Below are 22,040 nucleotides of genomic sequence, written 5' to 3'. Positions count from 1 at the left end.
GTTTTACTCACTCCTCCACGCCACCCGCCTAGATTGACCGTGATTGTGCATTCTGGGATTTGCGGTCCCTTAATTTACTCGGACTGCATGGGTGTGACGACTTCATAAGGGGGAGGAGATCCAGGTGTTGCCAAGCATTTCAGCAGGGAGTAGTTACCTGGGGGAGGCCATGTCACAGTGATTGGGCGCTGAGGAAGGCTAACTGAGCCGAAATGCATTCGCCGCCACTGGGAACCTGAGAATTAAAATGAACTGTTTTTCCCGAACTCCCTCTGGCCTCTGAGTTCTTCTTTCACGAGGCAACTTGTATGTTATATATATATATATATATATATATATATATATATATATATATATATATATATATATATATATATATATATATATATATATATATATATATATATTACCTACTGGCGGTCGCCAGTAGGTATATATAGTTAGGATTTTTTCCCTATGGGATTTTTGAAAATTCTATGTCTAATAACTTTGGCGTTTGTGGACGGAATTGGCTGAAATTTTCAGGAAAATGGCACATTTTGTTTCTGAGCAGCCCTTGAAAATTTGGGGGGGGTTCGTCAAGGGGGGGCCGAGAAAAAAGGGGGGTCCCAAAACGTGTTTTTAACATTGAGTTTTCCATAGGGCGGTTGGCCTCACTTTTAGCTCGAAGGGCTGAATGGATCTGCACGAAACTTGGCAAAATTGTAGGGACTGGTAGCCCGATGTGCCTTTTGTAGGTCTCAATATATGTGCTTCAGTGGATTTTGAGAAATTAACGTTCAAAAAAAGATATATATCTGTAACAGCGGACCGGGCAGCGCTCCAGTTCGCGTACTTTTCGCGCAACGGAGCTTTGTGAAGCGAAGCTGATTGGTTCTCCGGCGTCTGTAAACATTCCAAACAGTCCGTAGCGGCCGCCATCTTGTCTCTCGGTAGGATCGAGAGACAAGAGGAGGCCAAAGCGAAGGGGCAAATGACCATAAGGGGGCATAGTAGATTCTCGCTGACCCCCTAGGTTTGATGTGGAGGTTTTAAAAGGGCCCCGCGGGGCAAAAAAAAATAATAATAATAATAATCGAACGGCTGAATGGATTTGCACGAAACTTGGCAAAATTGTAGGGACTGGTAGCCTGATGTGCCTTTGCTAGGTCTCAATATATGTGCTCCAGTGGATTTTGAGAAATTAACGTTAAAAAAAATATATATATCTGTAACAGCGCTCCGCTTCGCGTACTTTTCGCGTTACGGAGCTTTGCGAAGTTGATTGGTTCTTCGGCGTCTGTAAACATTCCAAACAGTCCGTAGCAGCCGCCATCTTGTCTCTCGGTAGGATCGAGAGACAAGAGGAGGCCAAAGCGAAGGGGCAAATGACCATAAGGGGGCATAGTAGATCCTCCCTGACCCCCTAGGTTTGATGTGGAGGCTTTAAAAGGGTCTCGCAGGGCAAAAAAAAAAATATCGTTTTTTTAGTTTTTTTGCGTGGAGTGCGCCCGGTTCGCGAACCGGGAAGCGTTCTGGGGAGCGTACTTTCTTGAAAATTAGTGAAAAAAGTTAGAGTAAAATAATAATTGTGAGTGAATAGATGTAGGGTAGCTCTGAGAAGAGCTTTTGGGTTTATGGTACATTTAGGTACTTATAAGTAGGTACCAATGCACAGTCTTAAATTCAGAGTGAAAATTCTGTTGCCCTCATCTGAGAAGTGAACTCCATCTCCTCTGTAGATATCTTGCATGTAGTAACGCAAGTTATTGTTGTACAGGGAGCCCATTCCATGGTCTCTCATGTAAGCTGAAACAGATTTGTTTACATGCTTCCTCGATTTCTCAATTTGTGGACAAAATTGGTTCGACCACCTCCATTTTTGTCTTTGGCATATATTTGAATATACCAAGGCAGTCTGAGGAAAAAGTGCCATCAATTGCTCAAAGGTGTCCTTTAAAAGCATTTCCAGACCTACCCCAGTCAAAGTGCCCAAATCATTACCTCCACAGTGCACAATTAACAGGTCAGGTTTTGGCAAATGCATAAAGGTTTTCACCAATGGTATCAATTGGTGACATTTTAATCCTCTGTGGCCAAACCACTTAATTTCCACATCTTGTAAATTGAGGTTAGGTAAATTCCTGTTTTCAGCGTACCTCTGAGCCCAATAGATGTAACTATGTCCAACAATCCAGACAGAAAACATGGCGAGAGAAGGTTCTCCTGCAGTCAGATGAAGTGTGGCAATGAAATGGCAGTTGAAAAAATGAGAGTGTAAAATGAAAAAAACTGAGGAGTTTCTGTGTTAATGAAGCAGTAAGAGTGATTGGTGGATTTTGATTGCTGAAAACAGAAAGTTAGGGTGCATGGATGAGTTCGTTGAAAGATGTATTTTGAGTGGCGAAGAAAAAATCATTAAATGAAAGATTGCATTGGATATGCAGGTGCACTGAGAGTTCAGAGTTCAATTGCAACATTGTTGTGTGAACTTGGAAACACCAGAGGTCTTGCAAGAGGTGGTTGCTATGCAGAAAAAGCAGAGAGGGGGCAGAGGAGGGAAGGCTTTTGATTTGAAAAAAAGTGAGGGAAGAGTTTTGATTGGGTGACATGAGAGATATGTGTGAAGAATTACAGCATTTCTGTGCTTTTGATAGCTGCAGACTCTGGAGTGCATACCTTTTGCTCTGCTGAAGACAAATTGGTGTGTTTCTGAGACTGTTTTGAAACTCAAAGTATTTGCTAAGGTGAGAAAAGATTTCTTTAATTTAGATAGAAAATAGTGTGCTTTAAGGAGAAAATTATGAAGAAAGTTGTGTTTTTCAAATGTTGCTTTGTCTCAAGTGTTTTACAAATAGATTTTGTTTCTTTGAGAAATTGTAATTGGAGAAAATGTGAAGTATTAGTACTGACAGGGTTTTTATGTGCATAGGAGCTGTGGAGTGTTTTCAAATTATGACTTGTAAATCGTTTTTGAGAAAAAGCAATGGTTTTAATATTGATGACAAGGACATAATGGTGTCTGCTTCTTTATAAGGTAATTGAGAGTCTCTGATGTTATTTTTCCCATTTCAATGTAAGAAGTTTGTCTGTGGAGCAAATTGCTTGTAAATATGCTCCCACCTGTGCATGGCAAATTTAGATTTTGAATGTTTGCGTTACATAGGCATGTTAAAGGTGACTGAAACATGCTGCAAAGGCAATCAAAAAACGCCATTTTAAGTCATTTCCCCATGTGCAGTGTTTTCAAATTATGAGTTGAAAATCGTTTTTGAGGTAAAGGAATGTTTTCAAAATTTATGTGCGCCATATGCCCCCAAATTTCTTTTTCAGGGGTGCAGCAGGGTGTTCTTGAGACACCCCTGCACCCTCGGAAAAATTCGTAATTTGCGATGAGGTAATTCCTAATCGCAAATTGCACCTTCATTCCTATGGGCCTCCTGCTGCATGGAAATGAATGGGTAATTTGTAATTAGCAAATAGCTCATCGCAAACTAGGAATGGTAAAGAATCGCTATTTATTCCTTAAAGTTCGCTATTTAGGAAATGCAAAAAACTTTGATGATACATATGGCGGTTCATCTCTAACAAGATAAGAAGCATAGGGATAGATTTATGATGACTGGCGCATCACCAGGGATGTGTTAGTCATTCTGTGCCGCTGTTCCGTCACCTATGGTGTGCTGCATTTACAATGCGGCGCATCATGGGGCAAAGACAGCACAGATGCGTGACGTATCTGTGCCGTAAAGGTGGCGCATTGCTGGAGTTGTATCGCAAGTGTGATGAAGCTCCAGCAAGGCTCAGGGGTGCCCCTGTCGCAGGGTTTCTGTTCTCACACAGAACTGTGGACAGAGGATTGGAACCTCGGCGAATTAGGGTGCCCCAAAACTCACCTTAGTAATCAAAAACCCCTTAGCAAGCTAGGTACAGTGTCACATTGGATATAACAAACTCTCAATGTTTAGACAATCCAGAATATGAACTTATAGTACCTCAGGATACGTGGAACTCATGAAGAGTCGGTCGTTATATATTTCTTAGAAACCAGAACATGGAGTTAAGAAGAACACATGTGTATTTGAAATGTTTATTTACTAATGCCGTCTTCTCAGGCGTAGTATCTTAGATAATACAAGTACACATATTATCAGTAGCAAAATTACCAGCATAGTTACTAGTACATAAAAAGCGAATGGTGACAGTATGTTAACATGCTGTAAATGAATAAGAGTTAGCAACACTTATAAGCAGCCGCGGGCCGTGGAGGGAGTTACGGTGGGGCAGGGAGGCGGGGAGGGGGAGGGGCAGGGTGGAGAGGGCTCCACCCTGCCCCTCCCCCTCCCCGCCTCCCTGCCCCACCGTAACTCCCTCCACGGCCCGCGGCTGCTTATATCTGACCCTCCCTAATACACATATTATATTATTTGCTAAGAAGGTCTCTTTGTGTTGGTTTAGGGCGTGCCCATACTTTAGTGTCTTAGATTTGAAGGAATCACATCAGTATACACCAGCTCTCTCTTCATGTGAACCGCATCAAGTGTTGTGTATGTGTGTTCGGCAAAGCAATATAAAACCCGCCTTATGTCGTGGAGATCAGACCTCATAACAATTCTGTATCGTGTTGTTCTTGAAACTTCAGCAGTCGCTGTACAGATATAGTTTAACAAGCAAAGCAGATAGTAGAGCAATAACATATTATTCTCATGTAAACCACGTTGAACTACTAGGTTGAAAGCTAAAGCAACAACTAAGTTTTATTTTTCTTTAGCATTAAATTTTCCTAGTTTTTAATGTTTTACCTTGCGGACCGTCCACATATAAAGTTGCAATCTGCTCTCATGAGATGCCACTTCTATTATCTTATTCAGTTCGTTTCCGGATCATGGGGAGGTGTCATCTAGATCCTGGATATCTTTACACCGTGTTAAGTTAGCATGGGCTCATTACTGGTTTAAACGCCATTTTTCCTTTTTTGCAACTTCTGCACACGACACTTAGTTGTTGCTTTAGCTTTCAGCCTACCTGCGTCAAGATCTATGCCTGCTTCAAGCAGGCGCAGGGTTTTGATGCAGCTTTGTCCTATCTGATTGTAAATGCGGCAGACCGTGGGTGGCAGAGCAGCGGTGCACGTTAACTGGTGCATCTCTGGGGATGTGCTAGTTAATATAAATCTGCCCCTTTCCATACATACTGAGCATGTCATGAATGATGTAATATGTGACATCATCAGCAGTGGATTACGGGTAATAGTATCTCTAGTTTACTCCCCTATAGCTGTCTTTCTTTTAACATAACTGTCTGTTTCCTTCCCTTATACTTACTGTTTTTTGGTTTGCTTCCGGTTCGCGTACCGGCGAGCGAACTGGGAAGCGAACTAAGAGAAATAGAGGTTGGCACAGTTCCAAATATTGTACCAATTTTTTAATACCGGGGAGGTAGTTCTGAAAATAACTTTTTTTTTATTGTTTTTGTTGTTTTATATTTTTTTTATTATTTTTCTGAACATTTTTTTACTTTTTTTGAATTTTTCTGAACAGTTTTATATTTTTTGGGTTTTTTTTCGGAGGGGGCAACGAAAACGATTCATTGTAAAGGGCTCAACAGGAGCAACAAAAAAAAAAAAGAATTTATTGTTTGGGGCGTTTCGGACAAACATGAGCATGATTGTCAATAGCTCTGTTGATCAGAGTGATGCTTCTTTCTCCGTAGCAAATGAATCCACTGCAATGGACGCAGACTTGTTTTACTTCACGAAATCTCGTTTGTATATTTGGCACCATCTCCCTGCCCTCTGGTCCCGTTACTTCCGGTACAACAGATCTTCTGGCCATAATAGGGAGATTATCTAGGTCGTTACGAAACTGTGCAGCACTGTAGTTGTTAGGATGCCACCTAGTCATATGGCGATGCATTGTGTAGTTTCCGAAACTGTATTTTTTGTCGGTCCCTCTGGACAGTCTATCTTGACATATAAGGCAAGTTACGTATCTTGCATTTACTTTTTTCTGACCTTTGGGAATTTTAAAAAATTGCCAAATGAAGTTTTCTTTCCGGTGAGACGTCCTGGGCTCCTCAGGCAAAAAGTGCCTCTCTTCGTGCTCGTCGTCCTGTTCCTCTTCTTCCTCTTCTTGCTGAATTATAACTTTGAGGTTCCGTGACGATTTTACCCGTGTTAGTAACATTGTCGCAAATGCATAATTTTGGTATCAGTGAACCGCAAATGATCCATTTAGTATATCCTGGTGTTTTCGCTATGCTACGAGCAAGAGCACTCCAGTTACGAACACATTTCTGTTCTACCCATGGCATCCATCTTAGAACACGGAAGCCATTTTGTATTCCTTGCCCTCACATAGTCAATGGACACGCAATGACCTCTTTTCAATTAAGGACACGTAGGCTTTAACCGGCAATTCCCCTTGCTAGTGACACGTGCACCTTAGGCCAGCAACGCTGTGGCAGCATGACTCGGCAAGAGATGCCTCCCCAGCCTGAGGCCAGTCCTGCTATACTGGTTCTTGTGTTCGTTGGCCTGATCATGATTAGGCGGCCGAAGCTGGTAACCGTGCCCATTTACGACCCACAAACATCTCTTATCCTACTTTTCTATCTTCTGCACCTGGCTCTGCTCCTTTCCTTCTGGGCCTTTATTAGGGGAAGGTAACGAAATTTACGATGAGGCGGTCCGGGTCTTGAATGGAAAGTTGACATGGGATTATGATGGACTAGTGGGAACCCCTCGTTCGTAATGTTTTTTGACATCAGATATTGTTGACGATTCCTGTGCAACGACAAATATTTATTGTTTAAGATACAAAGGTTTTGGAATGTGCTAACATGTAAGAATTTGCCTGAAGCCCAATATTCAGTATATAAGGAACAACCCTCTTTGTACAAATTGAACAGGCTCCTAGATACTGCCCATGTGTAGTTTCTGTGACTTCTGTGTCCCTGCAGTAATAAACCTTTGGTCTTTGACGCCACCATCGAGAAGCCCGTGTTTCTGTTTGTTTGTGCACCGAGACAGGTTGAACTCCGGGGTCTTCGGGTGTTATCCCTGACACCTCTGGACGGAACCAAAAAAGTCCAGAACTCCAATTGGCGCCCAACGTGGGGCGACGTCATTCGGTACCGGTCCAAAAGCCTGAAGAGTTCGAGAAGCTTCGTGTGAAGATTTCAGAGGGAGGCGCCCCACTTCATCGATCCCGGCATATCGCAAAAGTGGCCCGACGTTCTCTTCCACGAGGGTTCCCGTTCAGACGGCTGCAGTGGTTCGTTGCCTTGACCGTCGCCCTGTCTTGGACCCGAGGTGCAGTCCTTAGTACGGCGAGACGTGACGGGTTTCTCCTTGGTGACGTCTTCAGTGCCTCAGTTAAGTATTAAGTGGTTGATAGTTGGTTACTTCGTAAGGGTTGTTTCTGTTTTGCTAGTTCTTGGTTTGGTTCGGTTTCATAAGATTGTCGCTGGTTATTCTGGTTACGATAATCATTCAGTTCAGTTCGGGTATCGATACGTTTGTCAGTTCTGGTAGGCCTAAGTTCTTGGTTCAAGTGCGCACCTTTCTTTTAATTTGTGTTTCGTCTGTTTTGTGTTCCGGATTATAAAATGGTAAGTCGGAAAAATTGTATGTTGTCTTGTTTCAGTTGCAACAGTGATTCCCAGTTGGAGGACTCGTGTTTGGTTCCTCCGATTGGAACTCCCCTTTATGATCTATATTGCAAATTTGGTGTGGGCCCTATCTCTTATAACGAGGTATGGATCCACTACACTAAGAAAGATGGTGTCCTTAGTTGGCCACTGCATGGTAGTTTTGAACCTCAAGTTCTTGATAATTTAGAAATGAAATTATTCAAGAAGAAAGCCCGGCCGGCAATGTTTGATTCTTTCCGTTATTGGCGAAAAGAATCTAAACAGAGAGAAATTAAAAAGTTGAAGAAAGAACAGAAAGAGCAAGAGTTGACTTTAGAACAGTCTGCTAAGCAGCTGCAACTCAATGAGTCCGAGAAGGCAATGGAGGTGGCCAATAGAGAGCGTAATTTAGCGATAGACAAGTGCTATCCTGCTTTGCCATCGAGTACAACTAAGATAGTAGAGGACCCTGAAAAGGATCCCCTGTTGTCTTACTTGTTATGATCACCCCCACCGTATGCACAGGGTGCTACGGCTCCACCTATACCGAATGTTCAATTACCGGTTGCTGGACAACCTGGTGTTCCTGCTCCTCTGAATCAAGTTCCTGTACCTCCTGTGGTCAATATTAATGTTCCTTCGGCACCCCCTCTTTCAGGGTTGCCGGCTTCTTTATCTATACCTGTATCGCTCACACCTGCTAGTTCACAAGCTGTTTTGCCCGCTACTCCTACTGTTCCTGATCTATCTGTTCCAACTGCTACTCTATTTTCTGCTTCTGCTAATATTATGACTCCACTTTCTGTTCGTCGGAGAATCACTGATTCTGTCTCTAACATTCTATCTCCCTTCTATAAAACTCTGATTAAGACTCCTACCTCTGACACTGTGCAGAGACGTAGTCAGCTTCCCAGTACTGAAGAAAGAGGAATACTAGATTCCACTGCTCTTAGATGGGTTTCGAAAGTTGGAAGATATAATGTACAAGATGTATTAGATACATTTATGCAATGGAACGAACCGACACAACGATATGTGTTCGATGAAATGTGTTTCCTTCTACGTGAGGAATTGGAAGAGGATGACCCTGAATCAAATCTAGGAGAATTAATTAATGTTCAGAAAGAATTTGCTGCAGGTATGATAGTTGGTCAAAATATAAAAGAAGCGATGGAACTGATTTTAAGTTATAGGAATGACCCATCCCTTCGTTCTCCGAGGGAGTTAGAGAAACGTAGTACGAAACTAAATCGTCAATATCCAATGAGGGAGGTTCCACCAATTTGGCGTGAAGCTGTGCAAGCTAATGTAAACCTTGGTATTGCAGCCGCTCCAGCCCAATTCCAGAGAGTATGGATACATATTCCATGGAAGCGAGCTGAAGTATTAGCAGTAAAACAGGCCTTGCCAGACCCGCGTAAAAATCCTGCAGGATACTACAAAGAGTTGGCTCAAACAGTTGACGCTTGTGTATTAAATCTAGCTGACATAGATCTGCTATTTGGTAATGTAGTACCGCAACCAATTTGGGCTAAAATTCGTAAAGAGAATCATCCAGTTGCCCTAGGTGGTGATTGGGCAGCTATAGTTGCAGCGGATGGTCAACAAATAGGTGGTTCTAAACCTGAACCCTTAATTGCTAATTTGCCCGGTAGAATAATCGACTTAATGAAAACCCTAATGCCAGCATTACGCGTTAACTGGGACAAATTGTCCGCGTGCAAACAGAAGAAAGACGATAGCGTCTCCGACTTTTTCACAAGATTCGAGGAGACTTTTGTGGATCATAGTGGTCAGGATATGAGCACAGAAGGAGGCCAGAGATTATTTGTTGATAAATTTGTGCACAATCTGTTGCCAGAACTTAGTGGTAAATTAAAGAATTCTGAAAGTGCGTGGGCTGTCTCTACGACTGCGCAAATACTTGCGACTGCTCAGTACTATGAAAATAGGGATAAAGAGGAGAAAGAAAAATTAGATAAAAAGACGAAAGATTCAAAGACTAAAGTTCTTTTACAGCAAGCATATCCGCCTCGCACGAATCAGACTAATACACAGCAAGGGTCATATCAAAGAACGGATTATAATTCTCAGAGGCCACAGTACCAATGGAATCAGTGTGCTTATTGCAAAATGGAAGGCCATTATAAGACTGAGTGTCCAGTACGGGCACAAAATAATGCTGCGGCAGCTCAGAGAGGTCGTGGTGGTTATATGCAAAACTCTAGAGGTCGAGGACGAGGTGCTATGCCTCCACAGACGAGTGATCGCCCTTCTAATTATTTCGACCAACGAAATGGACAATCTGCCCAACAGAATAGGTCTCAACAGTATCATGTTGAAGACTACTATGAAGCTAGTGAGGAAGTTCAGCAAAGTGAATACTAGGACAGCCATGGACAAAGAGAGGGAGTAGTATTAGTTCCAGTAGATCAGAGTGGGCCTTATGTCGCAGTAGCAACATCAGGTATAGTCGAACCGTTTCTGTTGGATACTGGTGCAGCAAAAAGTTCTATCATACATGCGAAACTCCCTGGCGCACCTTTGTCCGGCTCAACAAACGTTTCAGTAGGTTTTTCAGGCGCCCCTGTTCACAACCCTGTTTCTGGTCCTTTGTCTATTTCTGTTGGACCCCGACAATTGAAAGCACCCCTGATTTTGACGACAGGTTGTAATGAAAATCTGCTTGGTTTAGACTTGTTAAAACGCCTATATGCGACATTGTACTGTTCTCCAGAAGGAGTACAGCTTACGTTGGGTAAAAGAATCATCTCTCCAATGTACTTGTCGATGGATGCACTCCCACCAGAGCTGCGTTCACTCCCTGATACTCTTTGGGCGACTGGTCCTAATGATGTAGGTCTTTTAGAAATTCCACCATATGTAGTAACTTTGAAAGCAAATGTAAAATTTCCACGAATTCCACAATACAAAATCTCTAGTGAAGGTGAGCGTGCGCTCCTACTGATAGTACAAGATCTGATCAAGAAAGACGTTGTAGAAGAAACTAGAGGTAATGTCTGTAATAGCCCTGTACTGCCTATTCTGAAACGAACTGACCCAACAAAGCCTCCAGTATATAGGTTTGTAATTGATCTTAGAGAGGTTAATAAAATTGTGATTCCACAGTTTCCTGTGGTTCCAGACATTACTGCATTATTAACGTTGATTCCTGCTACAGCAGCATGGTTTTCGGTTATCGACTTGAAAAATGCCTTTTTCAGCATTCCGATAGCCGAGGAAAGCAGAGATATCTTCGGTTTCTCTCTAGGAGGACGAAGCTTCAGGTTTAAACGCGCTCCACAAGGTTATTGTGAAAGCCCATCCATTTACAGTCAAGCATTAAAAAGCCAGTTAGACTCATTTGTACTTCCTCCTGGTTCTGCTTTAGTACAATATGTCGATGATCTTCTAGTGGCTGCCGATGACAAGGAAACTTGCAAAACAGCTACAATTTCTTTATTGCATCATTTGTCAAATTTGAATCACAAAGTGTCACCTTCAAAAATGCAATACTGTTGCCAAGAAGTGACCTACCTAGGTCATCTCTTGTCAAAGGAGGGAAGGAAGTTGATCCCAGAGAGAATAAAAGCAATTACACAGATGAATGTTCCTAGCACGCAGAGAGAAGTACGTGCCGTTTTAGGTATTACCTCATATTGTAGGCAATGGATCCCAAATTTTTCTCTTTTGGCAAAACCATTGGTAGCTTTGACTGGGAAAAATGTTCCGAGTCCAGTGCCATGGTCTGCCGAATGTCAGCAGAGTTTTTCTGAGTTACGAAATGCACTGTGTTCAGCTCCTGTATTGGGTACACCCGATTACAGTAAGCCATTCACGCTCTATGTCCATGAGAGAGAAGGTTGTGCGTTGAGTGTTCTGACACAGAAATTTGGTGATAAACAACGCCCTTGTGCGTATTTCTCATCAACGTTAGATCCGGTAGCTAGTGCGTTGCCTAGTTGCTTGAGAGCTACAGCCGCAGCTGCAGCCTCCATTCGACAATCTGCTGGTTTAGTAATGAACAACATGCTAGTGGTTATGGTTCCTCATGCTGTGGATACACTCATGAACCGAACCATGACGCAGCACCTTACCAGTGCTAGATTATCAGGTTACGAACTGACATTGCTAGCAAGTCATATTCAGATCAAAAGATGCAATGTATTGAATCCAGCAACATTGTTGCCGACTAGTCAAGAGTCGAGGGATTCCGAACCACACGACTGTTGTTTTAGAACTGAGGAAGAAACAAAAGGACGAATTGATTTAAAAGATACTCCATTATCAGATCCAGACGGCACGTTGTATGTTGATGGGTCTTGCTTCAAATTGGAGAATGGTGACGTGACTGCTGCTTATGCAGTAACGACCTTGAGTACGATTGTGGAGACTGCGAGAGTGAGTCAGAATTCTGCCCAGGCTGCAGAATTGATCGCGCTAACAAGAGCGTGCGTTTTAGCTAAGGGAAAGAGAGTGAATGTGTTCACAGATAGTCAGTACGCGTTCGGCGTGGCCCATAGTTTTGGCCGTTTGTGGAAAGAGAGAGGTTTCATTACGTCCCATGGGACTAAGATCCAACATGGTCAGCTAGTTAATGACTTGTTGGAATCTCTAACCTTGCCGACTGAAGTTGCGATTGTGAAATGCAGTGCTCATAAAGCAATCACGGATGATGTTGGTCGTGGGAATGCTTTTGCGGATGAGACTGCAAAACAAACAGCTAGAAATATGATGAGTAGAATGTATGGTGCAACGTCTGCAAGATGGATTTCTGAGTCTGGAATGTGTGAGGACACAGTGGAAAGCGTGAAAGAAATTCAGAAAGAGGCGACTGAGGAGGAAAAGCGTGCATGGAAAGAGAGCACGGGTAAATTGGACTCGAGTGGGTGTTGGATTGACTTGTCGGAACAACAGCGTTGGATGTTGCCTGATGCGTATGTGCTTGCAGTAGTAACGATGGCACATGGAGCAGCGCACATCAGTTCTAAAGGGATTTGTAAGATGTTGGCTCCAGTTTGGAAGAATGATGGGATTAGTAAGTGTGCAGAGAGAGTGGTGAGAAATTGTATGCCGGAACCGCCGGACCTCCGATCCGTTACCCTGATGTACTTCTCACCAATCCTGTACATACATATCAGTACTCTAGGGATCATTTACTTTCCATTAGGCAATCTTTACATTTTCCCCACTCCTGTCCTATCTTCCTCAATCCCAATACCTCATGTGGGCCGATTAAATGCAACACCTGTACTCCCCACTCACCTACCCCCGTTCATAACACTATTGTTGCCGCTCTCCTCAATACTCGTTCCCTTCCTAGACACAAATGGGACATTTTAGAGCTCATATCGTCTAAATCTCTGGATTTATTATTTTTAACAGAAACCTGGGCAGACTTATCATCGGGACCAGACTTTTCGGCCGCTCTACCCTTAGGATATTGTGTAAGTAGATTGGACAGAGAAGGACAGAAGGGTGGTGGAATAGCCATAGTACATAGAGAAGAAATCCGTCTCCATACCACACCCCTATCCCTCAAAGAATGTGAAGCCATGGCCTTCAGTTGCACCTTGTCCAAAAAACAATCATTTGCTGGGACATTAGTGTATCGTCCCCCTGGTTCACGTACTAAATTTCTTGCCAATTTCCATTCCATCTTGGAAAATTCAATAGGATCGACGCATTACACCATCTTGGGTGACTTAAATTTTCACCTAGAGATAACAGATGATACAGACTCTATCACTATTCTAAATGATTGCCTAGCGGCCGGCCTCCATCAATTAGTTGAAGCCCCCACCCACATTGCAGGACATACTTTGGATGCGATATTCACGAACAATAATGACATCACGGTCTCCGGAGTAGAACCTCTTACATGGACTGATCACTCGGTGGTATATTTTAACATCAAACTTAATCCTATGACTATAGTACCACCTAAATCACCACCCCATATTACATCAAGGAATTGGAAAAACCTTAACATCCCTGCATTTTCCACAATGTTAACGGAATCACTGCAAAACACCTACTCTGATCCTGACATAGGATCCAACAATTATCTCACACACCTCACCCAGGCATGCAACATCTTTGCCCCCCTCAAAACTTCCAATAGAAATCGTCATACCCCATCAGCACCTTGGTTCTCGGAGGATCTCCGTAGGCAAAAACAACATTGCCGAAACCTAGAAAGGAGATGGCGCAAGCATTATCACCCATCTGACAAATTAACTTATAAATCAGCCTTGATCAATTATAAACAAATAATCTTCACTCAGAAGACTAACTATTTTGTGTCACAAATTAACTCCGCACAAAACTCCACAAAGCAATTGTTCCAGGTAGTGAACCAGCTTTCCAATCCCCCGGCACCTCCGGAGGACACATCCCAACAACTCTGTGACTCTCTGGCCAAGTTCTTTACTGACAAGGTTATGTCAATCTTTAGCACTTTTTCCCCTTCCACTCACTCTGGGTCATCGTCATCTTCACCTGACCATTCAAATACCTCAGTCACATTTTCTCATTTTCAAGAAACCTCCCAAGAGTGCATCCAACACCTCATAACTAAAATCAAATCCGGCTCCCCTACTGACCCTTGTCCACCTTCTATCCTCAATTCGATCGCACACATTATTACACCAGCAATTGCCAACATCTGTAACACCATGTTCAGCACAGGAATATACCCCTCAGTATGGAAACAAGCAGTCATACGCCCACTTCTTAAGAAGCCTAACCTAGACCCAGGAGATCCAGCTAGCTACAGGCCCATTGCCTGCCTACCCTTTCCGTCTAAGATATTTGAGAGTCTTATGAACACGCAACTCTCTAACTTCATTGAAACCAACGATCTTTTAGATGACACACAATTTGGTTTCAGACAGGCACATGGCACAGAAACAGCACTCATTAAAGCGGCGGATGAGATTAGGTCTACTATGGAAAAAGGGGGAGCGGCGGTTCTGATATTATTGGACTTGTCCGCAGCCTTCGACACGGTCGACCATACCACCTTGGTCGACCGTGTCTCTGCCCTGGGGATTACACACAAAGCAAAAAATCTCATATCTTCATTCCTTGAGAATCGATCCCTAACAGTCAAAATGGGACAATTTTGCTCGCCCACTTTTTCACTTCCATGCGGCGTTCCTCAAGGATCCTCGCTAAGTCCGACATTGTTTAATATATACGTGTCGGACTTGGCGAGGGTAATCAAAGCCCACAATATGAGCCTTACAACCTACGCCGACGACACACAGCTCGTCTTATCTATCCATCAAGACGGTGCTGATGTAGCCGCTAACTTTCAATCAGGCATGTTGGCAATAAGTGACTGGATGGCTGCCAATTGCTTAAAGCTGAACTCCTCCAAAACAGAGATAATGGTCTTCGGTAGACTGGAACCCATCTGGTCTCCCGTCTGGTGGCCTGACAAGTTAGGTCCTCCCCCCATCCCGGTCACCAAGGTGAGGAACTTAGGGGTAATATTCGATGATAAATTGCTATTTACCCATCATGCTAACAATGTGGTGTCCTCTTCATTTTTTATGTTACGGAAAATAAAAAAAGCTACTACCGTATATCCCCAGTACTCATGCAAAAACACTCATCACCTCCCTAATTTTCTCACGTACAGATTATTGTAATGCTCTTTTTTTGAATGCACAGGCCAAAATTACTAATAAACTTCAGCTAGTTCAGAATGCGGCAGCCAGAGTCCTTCTCAAGATTCCCAAATTTCAATCCATCTCCTCCCATTTGCAAAACCTTCATTGGCTCTCCATCAAAAACCGCATCAGATTTAAGTCCCTCTGTATAGCATACAAAGCAATCAACAACATAGGTCCCGCTTTTCTCAGAGAGGCCTTTAAACCTAAAAACAACCCCAGAACCTTGCGCTCCTCTTCCTATCATTGTGTTAACATTCCCCGCACCCGAAGAGTCAACTGGGGAGACAGATGCTTTGTAATAGCCACCGCCAAACTTTGGAATTCTCTCCCCACTTACATCAAAACCAGCCCCACCCTCATGACCTTCAGGAGACAGCTAAAAACTTGGCTTTTCACTCAGTAAACTGCCCTTTCCGTGTAACCATTTCTGTCTGACTACTTTTGATCTATAGCGCCGAGACACCCATGGGTATTTGCGCGCTTTAAAAGTCGCATAAATAAATAAATAAATAAATAAATAAGTATGGTATGCTTGATGCATAATCCTGGCAAGGGAATCCCCACACCTGCAGGTCACTTCGCTCCTCCTTCCTGCCCCTTTGAAGTGATTCAGCTAGACTTCATTCACATGGATCGTTGTAATAATCTGAAATACGTCCTAGTGGTAGTTTGTGCGTTCTCCAGATGGATCGAAGCATACCCACTGAAGGACAATACTGCTCTGTCCACTGCCAAAATCCTTCTTAAAGAATACTTCCCCAGATTCGGAATGCCACGGATTGTATGGTCAGATAACGGAAGTGAGTTCGTAGGGAAAGTTATGCAAAGTGTGTGTGCCGGCCTAGGGATTAGACAAAAGTTCCACAGTGCGAATCATCCCCAGTCCGCGGGTTTAGTTGAGGGTTACAATGGCACCCTTAAACTGAAACTTGCTAAGATACAAGCATCCACGAATTTGTCCTGGCCAGATGCGTTGCCTTTGGCTTTGTTATCAACAAGAGCAACTGTACATTCTAGAGTAGGGCTTAGTCCATATGAAATAATTTTTGGTCGTCCTGCAAATGTTTGGGGGGTACCTAGACCGAAAGAATTTAAGCAGCTGGAATACCCAATGTTAATTGATTACCTTTTCGACTTGACTGCTAAATTGAGCCTTATTCACCAACAGGTTTTCGATGCATTGCCAAAGCCACCGGAGAGTCCAGGTCATCAGCTGAAACCAGGTGACCAGGTGGTCATTAGGAATTTTGGTCGGACAAGGAATCTCCAACCCAGATTTGTCGGACCATTCCAGGTCTTGTTGGCAACGAGGACTGCTATTCGAGTGGCCGGAAGGAAGAATTGGATCCATACGACACATGTCAAACGTGTGCCTCTGCCGCTTCCTTACGACAACTGGGTAAAGAAAGGAATCGGTACCTATGAAACAGAACAAGTCCCCAGGTTCATGCCTTTCAGTGATGCAGAACTGATCACGGATACATCAAACTCTGACTCTCCTCCTGAAACTGCTCTTTTAAACCCTGAACATTTGCCATCTGCACCAAAAGAACATTTGCCATCTGAAAACGTGAACATTGCAACGTCGGCTGAAAATACATTGTTTCCAGATCAGACAGCTCCTGCAAAACTGAGATACAACTTGCGACCTCGCAATATGGACAAATAAAGCAGGAAACTGCCTATTTTCACATTTTTGAATTTTGGTACCTTGCCTCCAGCCAGGAAGTTTGCTATTATTTTGTTGTTTTAAATTTTGCCTTGCCGTCTGGGTAGCCGTAGGGTCGTGGCTGTGTGCCTAGTTGAATCTGCGGGGATCAGACACAAGGTCGATCTTTCTGTTAGTTCTGGGAACTCCCAGGGCTGATAGAGGCATTTTCATCTACGTACACATCATCAGTGGTCACGAGCGGATTGTAGAAGATGGAGCTTCCTGAGCTGCAAAGAAAGAATGTAATTTATGTTCGCAGAAATAGACTGTACAGAATACTTCACAGCAAATGCTTTCTAATGCAATGTGCAGTTACATTTTTAATTGTTTTGATAACGTTGGTGGGTGGAATCATCTTTGGTGTACATTTGATTTTTATGCCGGTAACTACAGTACCTCCCCTTGATCCTACTACTTCTACGGTTTCTTCTATGCATTCTTTTCACTCATTTCCTGAACACGAACAAGCTCGACGTTCAGAATTTATTAACAATACATTTGTACAGCTCTTACATCAACACCAACTGGTAGTTAATACTACAGACTGCTGGGTGTGTGGCTTGATACCTCACACTATGGATAAAGGCATTCCCTATCTAGTCTTGCCTTTTAGCTATAATGGATCATTTCAGGCCTTTCAGACCATTTTTTCATATGCCCTTGAGACCTATCCTCCGCGTCCACCACGGTCCACTAAATACAACTCAGCCAACAAAGCTTTAGTCCAGGGAATTATTGACATGATTAAAGACGTCAATAATACTCCATCATACCCTAGAGATGAATTACGGGTGTATTTGAGTTGGAACTCTACAGAGTATCGCCTTAGTTTGGGAGAAAGCAAGCGTAAAAGCTCCACTTCAGTTTGGGTCGTGCCTCACCGAGGTCAGGTCTGTTTGCAAGGAAATGGGAGAAATCTGAGAGCTCAGCTAGGGAGGAGTGAGTGCGTTGAGACTTACGTATTTCCGTCTAACTCCTCCCCTGTCTTCCTTACTGCTAGGGGTACTTACTTCATCTGTCAAGACAGAGCGTATACATGGCTGCCTGCTGACTTCTCAGGTTCATGTTATATTGCTCGATTGTTACCTCCGACATACACTGCTTCTTCAGATTATCACAAGACCAGAGTAGCAAGAGGTGTCTTCAGCAAGGAAGATACAGCTGGTCAGGAAGCTGGAGACTTCTTCAAAGGTTTCCTTCCGTTTTGGGGGCCTATGGCCAATAGTAGAAATCTACGTCAACTAACACGAGTAGTTGAATCTACTATTACAGAAACTGCTGGTGCCCTTAGTAACTTAACAGCTGAGCTTCAGGCGGATCGTCTCATGACGTTACAGAACCGTATGGTTCTAGACGTAATACTTGCAGATCGAGGTGGGGTATGCAGAATGATCCAATCGAGCTGCTGTGTTTTTATTCCCAATAATGCTCCAACCGTCTATGAAGCGATCTCTAAGCTACACAAGATTTCCGACTCTATACACGTAGACAAGGGAAACTGGTCCTTCATGGAGTGGTTTTGGACTCTGGTAACAGCGTGGGGATGGAAGGTTCTGATGGTCATTGGTGTCATCCTAGTATTTCTGTTCTCGTGCTGCCTTATTATCCAATGTGGTCCCGCTTTGTGTAGTCTCTGTGCTGCAACCTGTTTCAGAAAACCACCTGCATTAGGAGAAAAGGCACGAGACAGAATAATGATGCAACAACATGTCACTGACCTAATGAGCATAGAGTTAGATTCAGACATAGACTGAGTAATTGCCTATGTAAGGGCAAAAGGAGGGCCTGAGGTTCCGTGACGATTTTACCCGTGTTAGTAACATTGTCGCAAATGCATAATTTTGGTATCAGTGAACCGCAAATGATCCATTTAGTATATCCTGGTGTTTTCGCTATGCTACGAGCAAGAGCACTCCAGTTACAAACACATTTCTGTTCTACCCATGGCATCCATCTTAGAACACGGAAGCCATTTTGTATTCCTTGCCCTCACATAGTCAATGGACACGCAATGACCTCTTTTCAATTAAGGACACGTAGGCTTTAACCGGCAATTCACCTTGCTAGTGACACGTGCACCTTAGGCCAGCAACGCTGTGGCAGCATGACTCGGCAAGAGCTGCCTCCCCAGCTTGAGGCCAGTCCTGCTATACTGGTTCTTGTGTTCGTTGGCCTGATCATGATTAGGCGGCCGAAGCTGGTAACCGTGCCCATTTACGACCCACAAACATCTCTTATCCTACTTTTCTATCTTCTGCACCTGGCTCTGCTCCTTTCCTTCTGGGCCTTTATTAGGGGGAGGTAACGAAATTTACGATGAGGCGGTCCGGGTCTTGAATGGAAAGTTGACATGGGATTATGATGGACTAGTGGGAACCCCTCGTTCGTAATGTTTTTTGACATCAGATATTGTTGACGATTCCTGTGCAACGACAAATATTTATTGTTTAAGATACAAAGGTTTTGGAATGTGCTAACATGTAAGAATTTGCCTGAAGCCCAATATTCAGTATATAAGGAACAACCCTCTTTGTACAAATTGAACAGGCTCCTAGATACTGCCCATGTGTAGTTTCTGTGACTTCTGTGTCCCTGCAGTAATAAACCTTTGGTCTTTGACGCCACCATCGAGAAGCCCGTGTTTCTGTTTGTTTGTGCACCGAGACAGGTTGAACTCCGGGGTCTTCGGGTGTTATCCCTGACACCTCTGGACGGAACCAAAAAAGTCCAGAACTCCAACTTCAGCAGGTGGTCCACTCTTCCTTGGATGTGGTGGAGGTGGTGGGGAAGCACCAGCTGAAGCTACTAAAGAAGCCATTGCTCACTGGTAACAAAGGGTCTTTCTCTCACAATGATGAAAGTCAGAGTGAGGAAAGAAGGAGGGATTTTTGTCATTTGGGAAAAACAATAGTTCTCAACCAATGAAAAGTGTTCATTTTATATTATATGACCTAGTCTTACATCATTAGGAAACCAAAAGTGAAATGAACCAATGAAAAGTGTTATTACCAAGTCACATGACCTGCTGTGTTTACGTAACGCGCTTTGCAGGGCCTCCCGGTTTGCTTCCAGAAACCTGCGCTTTGCGCCTCGCTTCGCGTACCAGTTCGCTAACGTAGCACGTCATATGACGTATCACGCGACAACGCGAAACGTCATGTGGACGGGAGGCGTCACGATGTTGTTTTCTAACGCGGCAGTTGCGGTAAAGAAACGTTTACCGGCTCGCGGTCTATTTCGCGGCATCAAGGTCAGCTAACGGGAAGTTTCCCGATTCGCGAAGCGGGAACGAAGAAAAAAAAATATTTTAAAAAAAAATTATTAATAAACATATAAAATATATTTTTGGATTTAAAGAAGAATACATTTTACAGCTACAGATATTAGCTGTTAAAAAACCAATGAAATTCACTGAAAAAACCATAGGTTATAGACCATATATAGTTAGGAATTAGCATTTACAAAACCTTGAAAATTCACTGAAAAAACCATAGGTTATAGACCATATATAGTTAGGAATTAGCATTTAGAAAACCTTATTTCACTCACACAAAACCATTGAAATTCCATATATAGTTAGTTGCACTAACTATATATCGCGCACCCGCAATCCACTACTGATGATGTCACATATTACATCATTCATGACATGGTCAGTGACATCACTGATGACATCACTGATGACATCTCAAATGACATCACTGATGATATCTCTTTTGACATCAATGGTCACATCAATGATGATATCATTAATGTGACAATACAATGCATCTCCTCACACTTTAATATAACCTCTGTTACACCCAGTGTTAAATACAGAGTATAATTTTTGAAACCATTGACACACCAATACTAGTTACTACATACGCACTCACTGATTCCTACGTCTACACACACATTCACTCATTCACCCATACAATCATTCATACATACAATCACTCATCTTTACAACACTATCATATGCACTCATACACCTATACAGACACTCACACTCTGCCACTCATCCATGGAGTTACTCACACACCTAGTCAGTCCTGTAAAGAATCAATCACACTTCCATTTTCTAATCTACACAGTTAAACATAGAGTACCTTACATTTTCAAACATATACTAACACATACTTACTCTCTTATAGAATCACTGATACAAGTACACATTGATCTGCACAGAGTCACACACCTCCCAGCCAGCCATACACACACTCAGTCTCCCATACAAATACTTGTGCAACCAATCAATAACCCATATAGCTACTTATATAGCTACTGATCAACACATGCAGCAGCTTGCACAACAACAGACATACTGATGCACACTTTCAGACAGTTTAGTCACTAACCCGTGCATTTAGTAAGACGCATTTAATCACTCACTCATACAGTCAATCACGCACCTACTAAAACCTTAATTCAGACACTTATACATCCACTCATTCTTCAATATGTAAAACATATTTAAACTTTACAGAAACACATAATCACTGGATGTTGTCATCAGTGATGTCATCAGTGATGTCACTGACCATGTCATGAATGATGTAATATGTGACATCATCAGCAGTGGATTGCGGGTGCGCGATATATAGTTAGTGCAACTAACTATATATGGAATTTCAATGGTTTTGTGTGAGTGAAATAAGGTTTTCTAAATGCTAATTCCTAACTATATATGGTCTATAACCTATGGTTTTTTCAGTGAATTTTCAAGGTTTTGTAAATGCTAATTCCTAACTATATATGGTCTATAACCTATGTTTTTTTCAGTGAATATATATATATATATACATAAAAATTCCAAAACTCCACTTTATCGAAAGAATGGGTCTGACACAGACCACCTGGGGAATTTTAATTAACCATAAAAATGCAGCATAATCTGTGAGTTCGTGAAACGCTACGACAGACGTGTTTCAGCTGAATGGCCTTTTTCAAGGCCAGTTTCGCTTAGAAGGTGGTAACACAGGGGTTTTTTAATCACAAAGATCTTCACTCTCATTGGAACATGATCTCAGCCACACCTCTTTCTTAAAGTTGTA

This window comes from Lissotriton helveticus, chromosome 1_1 (genome assembly GCF_964261635.1).
Source record: "Lissotriton helveticus chromosome 1_1, aLisHel1.1, whole genome shotgun sequence".
Taxonomy (NCBI): Eukaryota; Metazoa; Chordata; class Amphibia; order Caudata; family Salamandridae; genus Lissotriton; species Lissotriton helveticus.
Note: the sequence above shows the minus strand (reverse complement) of the source record.